Source organism: Centruroides sculpturatus, unplaced genomic scaffold (assembly GCF_000671375.1).
Source record: "Centruroides sculpturatus isolate CEXI.00-Female unplaced genomic scaffold, Cexi_2.0 scaffold976, whole genome shotgun sequence".
NCBI classification, from domain to species: Eukaryota; Metazoa; Arthropoda; class Arachnida; order Scorpiones; family Buthidae; genus Centruroides; species Centruroides sculpturatus.
In genome coordinates this window covers 45,887-57,257 of record NW_019385504.1, presented here as the reverse complement: position 1 = coordinate 57,257, position 11,371 = coordinate 45,887, and positions in this window count along the sequence as shown.

The window sequence follows — 11,371 nt, the reverse complement described above, 5'->3', positions numbered from 1 at the left end:
ATTTTTGCATTTTTCTAAGCCAAACTCCATTTGTATGTCCTTGGTGTATGAATGTGTGNTAATAAAATATTAAATAATTTTCTTCCAGAATATTCTAAATTAAAATTTATTTATTTCTACTTATTAAATTTAACATAAGATAGTGGCTTAACCAGCTGCCTACCTCTAACCAAACTGCTTAGTATCTTCTTAATAAATTAGTCTTATCATAGTCCAATAAGAATCTGGCTACTCATATGCCTAATAAAGTTTATCAGATTGCTTGTATGTTATTCTGTATATGCTTTTTTTTTTGCTGTTTAAAAAGATTGCGAGTGTCTTAGTTGCTTTCTAGACAGGAATCTTTTTATTTTACTATGCTTTTCTGACTAACTATGTACAAATGACTAACTCTCAAGATTCTACAACATTAGACAGAATATGGACTTTAGCCATTGCACGGTTGCCAAATTGAGCTGGCGTGTGCTATGCTCAAGCAGTACACTATAAAATGGGAAATTAGTACAACAAAACCATCTCCAGCAATTAACTGGTGCATTTATGCCAAATTCACAAAAGAAACAAACATTAAATAACATACAGTTTCAAAGTTCAATTTTGAATTTCAAACAAGTAACACTCAAATCAAAGAGAATGTTATATAGTGTTCAAAAAAAGAAAGCACAAAGTTATAAAAGTTTTCAAAAAGCGTGCACACAGAAGAAAAAAACAATTGACGAGGAGGTGCCACTGAAGTTAAATATTCACTAGCTGGCCCAAATGTAAGTTATAAGTAGCCAATTGGGCTACTTCTGACATTAGTTTCTTATTTTGTTATTTGCTACTTCAAAATTTTTATGCCAGCTTTAATAATTATTTGCTACTTTTCTGTGTTTCAGGTATTAATCTTGTGAGATTCTGGGCTCGATTTTTCTGATTAATTAGTTAAATTAATTGTAACACGCAATCCTGAAGTGGAAAAAACCCCAGATCTCCATCTGGCATTTCCGTTGCTCTCTGATCAGAAAAACAAGACAGTCGAATGTCTTGTTTTTCTGATCAGAGAGCAACAAGCACAAAAAAAAAGCAACAATCTCGTCCTATGTTTAGAGAAAGTTATAAGTCCTAACACCTGATTGTTGACGTCTAAGAACGGCGAATTTGTTTAAATTATATCATAGAAGAGATGCCTCACCGGACAGAAAGTGTCAACAAACCACCCGAGCCATCCAATTTTTTTGGCCCTCTCCGGCCAAACTGATAACACATCTTAAACATTGAACCAAATCACCTGATTTTATTCCCATGCTTTGCAAGGATAAAAAGGGCTGACTTCAGAGGTTTGGGCAAACATTCTCCTAGAAGCCATAGGCCAAGGCCCGTTCGCCACTCTCCAGGCTGACTTATCTACATAGAAGATTCCTTACTAGATGCCGACTTTACTCCAACTAGACCCAAAGACATCAGTTCATCAGAGGTATTCGACTAAGGTATATTTATGCAAACACTATTTCTTGGTTGACTTAGACTTAATTAGCCAATTAGATGAGGTTTTTTTTATCCCTTTGATATATTATAATAGCTTTTATGTTTGTCAGTAGTCATATCTCATATAAGTCTTTTTTTTTTATCAATCAGGTACAAGTGATATGTACTGTACTGTACATACCCAGTACAGCTTAGCACAACTGGGTGGCAAACTACATACAGTCATCATTATACAAAAAAGATGTTAAATGCACATAACAGTAAATGAATGGTATGGACACGAGTGGACTCTGTCACTATTCGCAACATGTGGGACTTAACATAATAAAGGGCTGGATTGCTTCCTAGAAAACTGACAATGTTCAGTATAATTTTTGCACTATAGTCCATTTGAAATATAAGTCTATAAAAGTTTTGAAGGACCTATAGATTTCTTCATCTTGCAGGAGAAGACTTTTAATACATGACCAATCTATATGATTGTAGCCTAAAATTTGCTGTAAGTCTTTCCTTTCTTTTTTGACTATAGGGCAGTCGAACAGGTAGCAGTTGTTTCAATTGAAGTATAGGGTTGGCAACTAAGTGATTGTGGATTTTAAATAAGAAGGAAAATTCAAAATTTTTGCTTAAAAATATAGCTTTATTCAATTAGGTATTATCCATTTTTGTCAATGACCTTTTGCCATCTTTCAGGCAGTGTCATAATTCCATGTTCATAAAACTTGTTTTTTGCCAGCAAAAAACTGAATTACATGTGTTTTTACATCATCAGCATCATTAAAAATTTTACCATTTAAGGAGTTCTGCATGGAACAAAATAAATGGTAATTTGAAGGCGCAAGGTCAGAGCTATATGGTGGATGTGACAACATATCCCAACCTAGCTCCAATAATTTTTGGCGAGTGATCAAATATGTGTGGGGCTTTGCATTATCATGCTGGAAAACAACACCCTTACAATTTGCCAATTCTGGCCGTTTTTCTTGAACTGCATCGCTTAGTTTGGCGAGTTGTTGAACGTGTACATTTGAATTAATCATTTGGTTTCTTGGTACAAGTTTAAAGTATAGAATTCCTTTATAATCCCACCAAACTAACAGCATAATCTTTTTTTGGTGAATCTCAGCTTTTGGTGTCATCTGGGCTGGTTCATCTCGCATCACCCACGATTTTTTCCGATTAACATTGCTATAAACTATCCACTTTTCGTTGCCAGTAATCAGTCATTTCAGAAATGGATCAATCTCGTTTCGTTTCAGAAGTGAATCACAGATGCTAATGCATTGCATCAAATGAATTTCCTTAAGCTGATGAAGGACCCATAAATCCAGTTTCTTGACATAGCCAAGCTGTTTTAATTTTTTTGAATGCTTGTATGTGGTACATTGAGCTTCTGTGCAATCTCACACATTGTGCTATGATGATCTGAATCAGTAATGGCCTTGATATGGGTCTCATCAACTTCAACTGGATGGCCAGATCGTTGAGCATTTTTCAGTGAAAAATCACCAGAATGAAATTTGGCAAACCAATTTTTGACACTGCCTTTCTTTCAAGGCTTCATTCCCATATACGGCATGTAACTTCTTGTGTGCTTGTGATGCGTTTTTGCCTTTTCGGAAATAATACAATAAAATATATATGAAATGCACGTCTTGTTCTTCAATTTTTAAATTGGGATAAAAACGAAACTAAATAACTAATTGATACAATTTTTTACTAAATTAAAGCTGGAAGTCCAAACAACAAGAAAACACTAAATACGGAACCTGTTACCAATGTAATTTTGTGTAAAAAAATCTTCCTTTCACAAACGTTTTCGAGCTTTCCAGATAGCTCTTCTTCAGGTAGAGAAAAAATTCCGATGGAACACTTCGAAAAATGGAATGTAGATATTTAACCCCTTCTGAGCCGCGCTCGAGTGTGACTCGAGCAAGTTTTATAGCGTTACGTAAAAATCGGTCGTTAAGGCCACTTTTAAAAAAATTATTTTTTTTGAATTTTTGGAATGTTTTTTAGGTCCCCAAATTTTTTCAGAATTTTTTGCGCACGCGAAAAAATTTTATCGCGATTTTAATGAGCCTTTGATAAGGCTCGATTAAGGCTTAATGTTTTTTTAATGGGAGTTTTTTATCAAAATTAATTTATCATTCTAAAGTTGTAGCGCACCGATTTTCCTTCGGTAAAGTTATTTAAAGCTGCTTTCTGATGTCAAAAACGACTTCCGATAGTTTTTTAATTTTTTTAATTAATAGATTTTATTATATAGAAGTTTAATTAATTAGGGGGGGTCGGAAATCTCAATAAAAATTATAATTTTTTAAAAATATTTAAAAATATACCGCCAGATTGAAGTCACCCTACTTCAAACCCTTGTCCTCCTGCGATGTCTATGAGAATGTCCCGGGAAATCCGACTCCAGCTGTGTTCAAGGTCATCCAGCTGTGTAAACAATAACTCATCGGTGTTAAATTTCGCAGAAAGGACAGACAAAAAAACTTAGACTTTGAAGCTTTTTCTTCAAAATTAACGCATTTCTTTCGTTTTTTTCAGTTTTAAGTATTTTTTATGCTTAATTAAAAATTTTAAAAAAATGGACGGCTCAAAAGGGGTTAAATAAAAACCCGAATCTAAAAATAGAACATAGATGTTTAAACAAAAAATATGAAACTCGCATAACAAACAATCATTAAGATGATCATGCGCATTTGTGCGCTGATGTTGCTATTTATAGATCGTTGTTTATGAGGGCCTGCCACGCTATAGAAAGATTAATCTCATCCTTCCGATTTATACATGTGGTCAGGTGGTTAGCCTTACAGATGGATATAGCTTCCCGCCATTCTAGGTTCTACATCAGACCTACCGGAAGATCCCTCAAAGTAAGGCTGTCAGAACACCAGAGAAACATAAGAAGCGAACAACCGTGCACAGCGCTGGCGACTTATGTCTTAGCTGACCCCCAAGAGGTCAAAGCTGAATGGGACCGTGCCAGGTTGATACAAATAGTTCGCGACAAAAAACACCTCCGATATGCCAAAGCCTGGCATATCTGCAAAGCAAGCCAAAAAGGATTAGCTATCAACTTCCGAGATGCAAGCAAAGTATCGGCAGCATGGCGAGCAAGTATATTATAAATGTCAAGAACGATGGACAGAGGCAACTTACTTAAGAGCAGAAATCTTAAGTTAATGTATTTGCTAAACACATTGTGTATGTTTGGTATTTTACGTCTGTATTTTATTTTTATCTTTATTTTATTTTTACTCGTATTTTATATCTTGAACGTCATATTTTTTAACGTTCTAATAGCTGATGTGGTTATATAATGATAGCCGTTATGTAGAGATGGCGTTATTCCAGTAGAATATCCTTTTTAAAAAACGTTCCAAAACGCTTGTATCATTTATTCAAGTTTGGAGTTTGATTTTTTCTGTATTTCTTGAGAAAGGTCATTGAATATGACCGAAAACGTTAGAATTTAATAAATACAACTGCATAGTTAAAGGTTTCTTCAGTGTGTTTAGTTAGTAAGAAATTGCAGTCTACGATGAGTTATATTTTAAGTTAAAATGAGCTATTATTTATTGCAGTGGTTTTCAACCTTTTTTGTTGATGTACCCCATTAGCCCATTAGTTGTTTCTCAAATACCCCTTATATTTTTGTATGTAAATTTTATAATTACTGCATTAGATGTATGCAGCCCTTATAACTGACTGCCATAAATAAACTCCAACTAACTAACTATAACTAAAAGTGAATTACTTATTTTACATAAATAATAATAAATTTAATCAGGTACATACATTTATTTATTATTATTGGATAAGTATATTATATAAAATCACAGAAGTCATTTCAATACATGCATAAATTACATTTGCTAAAAATAAGTAATTATAATTAACGATAAACAAAATTTAAATTATTCTACAATAATTTCTAACAAAATTTAATGGGATATTTGTTGCGATAAATCTTCAGCAACTTTTTCAAAATTTGGTTCCCACATTGTTAAATAAAGATTATAATTGTGTACTGACCTTGAAAGTAATGGCTACAAACTTATAACATGCAGAATAATACATGAATCTTTCAATTTTTGTAACAAATGTAGTGTGTAAATTTGCNATTTGAGTCTGCTAGAGTTACTGCTTTATGTAACTGTGATGTTTCTTGTTTCTTGTAGAAAAACTCTCGCAGTGACTGTATTTGTTTGTAGTGAAGGTTAACTATGTCAATCAGGCCACGTCCGCCTTCTTTACGTGGAAGGGTTAATCTTTCTATGGCGGATTTAGGATGATGTTGTTTATGCTTATTATTATTATTATTATTATTATTATTATAAATTCTCCAGTATCATTCCTATTTGTTTCAGATTAAGGGTTAAAAAATATCAAGCCAATAATTTCTTTTAAAAAAATTAGAAAAAGTTTTTCCTCCTATAGCAAATTATAATTTTTCTATTAGAATTTAATTTCCCCATTTTCTCATTAGAACTTCAAGTATGTAACTTGTAAAATCAAAGACATTATTTGTTCTAGTTTATATAAATTGTAAAGTATGTAATGTTGCATTGAAAATGTTAATTTAAAAAATGTACAATAATAGAAATACATACCAATTACTGATACCATCTGAGCTGTAGGTTGAAAACTATCAATAAATGATGATAACAGTTTTGAAAATTTCTGAAATGTAGATAAATATAAATGAAATTAAATTTTATTGAGGTATATGAAAATTTATAACAGATATCATAAGGAAACTATATAACAGAAAATAATAGTTTCTCTGCTATCAAACTTTATTGGTATAACATTTCTTTGCCTAAAGCAGAAAAAATAAACTTTGAATTATCACATATTTATGCAAACATAGTTCATATCAATTTAAATCTTCTTAATTACCAAATAACCAAAGCAAAGAAATTTTTCTTTAGTGCTAACGTTTTCGACGCCTCTTCTTAGTAAGCTGTAAAGGAATGGAAAGGACCATCCAAATCCGAACAGATTACTGGGGATCTACAAGGTTGAAATTTAAATCTTCTTAATTCAAACCAAAAATAACTGGAGCAAAAAAATAGAATGGTCCTTTTCATTCCTTAGTAAACTGTAAAGGAATGGAAAGGACCATCCGAATCCAGACAGATTACCAGGGATCTACAAGGTCTCAATAAGGGATGGCAGATCAGATATGCCATTTTATAATGAAAGTTAGATGTACCCCTTCGATTTACACTCGTACCCCTAGGGGTACATGTACCGCTGGTTGAGAAGTACTGATTTATTGTGACATCACAATATCGAGCTGCAATTTTTCATCACAATGCTTTCAATTTTAGTTGTCTTGCCTTTGTACATCATATTTCCCCTGTAAATAACAGAGTAATGCCATAAAAATTTTTCTCCAGAACAGAGTTATTACTCTGTTCTGGAGAAAAATTTTTTGAATTGAAATAATGTGACTTCCAGTCCAAACCAGAAGTTTGTATACAGTTAATCAGGGCCTCCTGTCCCTAAGCTTTCTATATCCTTAACTTTCATCTATCTAATTCTGTTCTCGAGATTAAGGAAGGTCAGACAGACAAATACCAGTAAAAATTTATAGACCTGCAATCTTTAAAAATTGCAGCCCAAAAACAAAGAGATTAAATGTATAACTAAATAATATAGCACTTATTGTAACTAGCTTACCTTATTATAAGGCAAAAGACCTCGAAGTGAAAATTTGGCTGTAGCTGGATCTAGTTTCCAAACATTTCCCATTGTTCCGGAATGACCAACAACTGGTAAAAGTTTTGAACGACCTATATACAATATAATATACATTAAATTAAAAATCTATTCTATAAAATCAAATTTTAAGATTAATCATATTTTAGTTTATTTGGTAAGAAGATTTATTTTTATTGGAAATAAATGCATAATTTTATTTTATTTATATTGAATTATAACATTAATAAATTTCCCATAAAGTTACCAATAATCAAACATGATCAATTTTTCAAATACAGTCAAACTTCAAAATAAGTATGCTTCAGAATATCATTACTCTCACAAAGTGCCAATAAAGATTTGTGAACAAATCTTCCCCATAATTATTATACACAAAACTTCTTAGTATCTGTGAATTATAAAATGTATAATTTTTCAACAAAATCAAATGATACTCAAACAAACTCAAAACTTTACATAGCTCTCTATAATATTATAATTAATGTAATACAATTTATATCATTTGAGGTACAGTATAGCCTCGATTATCCGACACCTCAGTTAACCGACCGTCCTAGTCGGCAAATTTCAAATGTCCGCTAGTGATATGGTGCTACAATACTTGGCTATGTTTTGGCTACTCTAATATTATTTTTACGTGTTTTAGCTGGCAACACTCATTCGACCGTGAAAGGGAGCCAGTATTTAAACAAGGCTTAATTTTCTAATTTTTAACGATACAATAGCAATGATTATTATTTTAAAAAATTTTTGTTAGGCTTAACATCGATGAAAATTCAACGCGAAGTAGGTTAATAGCGATATATTAATATACTAATATACTAATTACATGGGATATAATAATATACTACTACTAATGGATTTTTTCATACTTTTCGGTTATCCGACTTTTCAATTATCCAACCAACCCCAGTCCCCAATTAAGTCGGATAATCGAGGCTCTACTGTACTTTCATTTAGTACCACACTCAATTCAGTGCCAGTTTCAGAGGCAAACAAAGGTGGTAGTAAATCAATACAGCATTGACCTTGGAGAAGGTCAAAACATTTCTTACACGATTTATTAAAAGTTTTTATTACCAGAAGGTTCTTTAATATTGTCACAGATTTTATGTAATTAATCTAACAAGACTGGAATATTTACAATTAATATTAAACAATGACAAATTATTATTATGTTGGGTTTAGTGGGTTATACTCGGTTGACACTGCTGGCTGTGTACTATGCCAGACCAGAGTCAAGGCATAGCAACCGAAAACTAAAATTAAATAAGTGTGTTAGTGTCTGTATTCAGGAATTTCCTAACAATATGCCATGTATTCAATATAGTGGCCTTCTGTAGTATGATGTATGTTTTTATATTCAATTGTATGTTCCCAGGCTTTTGTGTAGTGTGTGTGGTATCACTCCTGTACAGGAGAGAACGACAGGTACAATAAGCACCCTATCCATCCTCCACAGATGCCTTATTTCCTGGGCGAGTTCTGTGTACTTGCTAATTTTTTCAGTGCATGTGTTTTGTACATTGTGAGTGTTTGGAATGGCTATGTCTATAATGTATGTGATTTTATTGTGTTTGTCAATGAGTGTGATGTCTGGTCTGTTGTGGTAAATTGTTTTATCTGTGATTATGGCTCTGTCGTAGTACATTTTGTGCGTGTTGTTTTCCAATACTGTCTGTGGAATGTATTTGTAGTATGGTTCATGGATGTCTAATAATTTGTGCTTCTTTGCAAGCTATTGGTGTATTATATTTGCTACTTCATGATGTCTATTTAAATAATTCTGTGCCAAGAGCTTGCACCCAGAAGTGATGTGTTGTATAGTTTCTGGCATAATGTGACATTTTCTGCATGTGTCATTTGTGAGTGTTGTATCTTTGAGTATGTTTTTTCTGTAGTTTTTAGTATTTATGACCTGATCCTGTATGGCAATCATGAATCCTTCCGTATCCCCAAGGAGGCATCCCCAATCTAACCAGCTGTTTGACGCAGTTTTGTCAACAAAATCCTGGACCAGGTTGTAAGGATGCCTCCTGTAAAGTGCCTTTTGATCCCACAATTGCTTGATGGTGTCTATGTTTTTTATATGTTGTGTCGTGTATGTATGATGTAAGTGTAAGTTTAATGGTGTGTTATTTGAGTCTGCTAGAGTTGTAATGAACCGAGTCCAAGCGTTATTTTTATTTACTTTTATTTTGCTTTTATTCTATTTTTTGTTTGAGGCTTATGTTTTTTAGGACGAAGGTTTCCTCACCATTCACCTTAGAAACTTAAAAATAGAAGAGAAACCAACTCACCGAAGAGAGAAAAGTGCTGTAGATAAAACTCATGCACACATGCACTCCCAAGTGGAAAAAAGTACGTCCGCACCGAGAAAAGGGGGGGGGAGACCCCACAAGCACAACTTAGGACTTGCTAAACCTTAAAGAATAAAAACATTCCGAAAATTTGCAAACAGAATAATGTAAAAAATTAGCGAGTATTGTCAGAAAATAAGCTGCCAGACAAACAGAAAAAGTTTATTGTTAGCAAATAAGTATGTAAATGAGGGGAGTGATCTCACTCAGAATTGTGACATCACCTCACAGTATAAAGACCGAACCTCAAGTGAAGATGACCAAGGTTTGCTTCTATTAGCAACGATCATGGTGAGCTTCGTAGCAGCAATGAGAGAGAGGTGTCCAATAGGATAAAGTAGTTCCAAGGCAATTTTGAAGTTATTCGATTTGTTGATCGAAGATTAAAGAAAGTCTTGAGAGTTGAGGAAAAAGGTTCCTAGTATATTGAGGTGACAATTAGGATCTTTAATTCATAAGAATTATTGTATATAAGTCTTTGAATTTTTCTCAAATTCCAAAGGGGAATAGAGTTAAGTTAAAAAACAGATTGATTTAAGTTTTGTCGGGTTGATTCTTATTGATTAATGTTGAATAAATTGTTATTTGATATTATACTATGTTTTGTATATAGTCATTATTAGAATTTTTATTAAATATTGGATTGTTTTTGATTAACTTTGTCATTATTTAATTTGGTGCACACTTAAAGTCCAGGCCTGGCACATTAACGCGAATCCACGTAAAGTACCCGTTAGGTAACAGCTATTTCCGGCACACAGTCGTGTCGATAATCGTTGTAGAGGACAAAAAAATAATATAGTACTTTACAGAGTTACTTCTTTATGTAACTGTGATGTTTCTTGTTTTTTGTAGAAAAACTCTCACAGTGATTGTATTTGTTGTAGTGAAGGTTTACTATGTCAATAAGGCCATGTCCGCCATCTTTACGTAGAAGGGTTAATCTTTCTGTGGCGGATTTAAGATGATGTTGTTTATGCTTAGTAAGTGTTGTTCTTGTTTTCCTTTGGAGTTGCTTGAGATCTGTGTGAGTCCAATGTATGACTCCAAAAGAGTATGTGAGTACTGGGATGACATATGTGTTTATTGCTTTAACTGTGTGTTTTGCATTTAACTGTGTTCTAAGTATAGCGTTTAACCTACTTTGGTATTCTTTAATTAATCGTTGCTTTATTTGTGTATGTTCTGTTAGTTTGGCCTGTTAGAATCCTAAATACTTATTGAATCCAGGGAAGAGGGCAAGTTCTACAACATCTCCATTTCCAAATGCAAAATCTTCTTTCTTCAGGATTCCTTTTTCTATGTGAAATGTTTTGCATTTGTCTAGGCCAAACTCCATTTGTATGTCCTTAGTGTATAAATGTGTGATTTGCAAGAGTTGACGAACATGTTCTTGTGTGGATGCATAAAGTTTTATGTCTTCCATGTACATGAGATGTGACAGTGTAAACTGTGTTGTTTTTTCATGTCTGATATTGTAGCCATATTGTGTGTTGTTTAACATGTTGGATAATGGGTTCAGGGCTAGGCAGAACCAGAGAGGACTCAAGGAATCTCCTTGAAAAATTCCTTGCCTAATGAATATTTCGTTTGTTTGTATGGAAGTGTTACTAACCCCGAGATGCAGTGTTGTTCTCCAGTGCTGCATAGTGTTTTGGAAGAATGCAATGAGTGATGGATGTATTTTGTACATGTGTAGAATATGTAGCAGCCAACTGTGTGGAACACTGTCGAATGCTTTTCTGTAGTCTATATATGCCATGTGTATGTTTCTGTGTTGTTTGTGTGCTTGCCGTAGAATGACT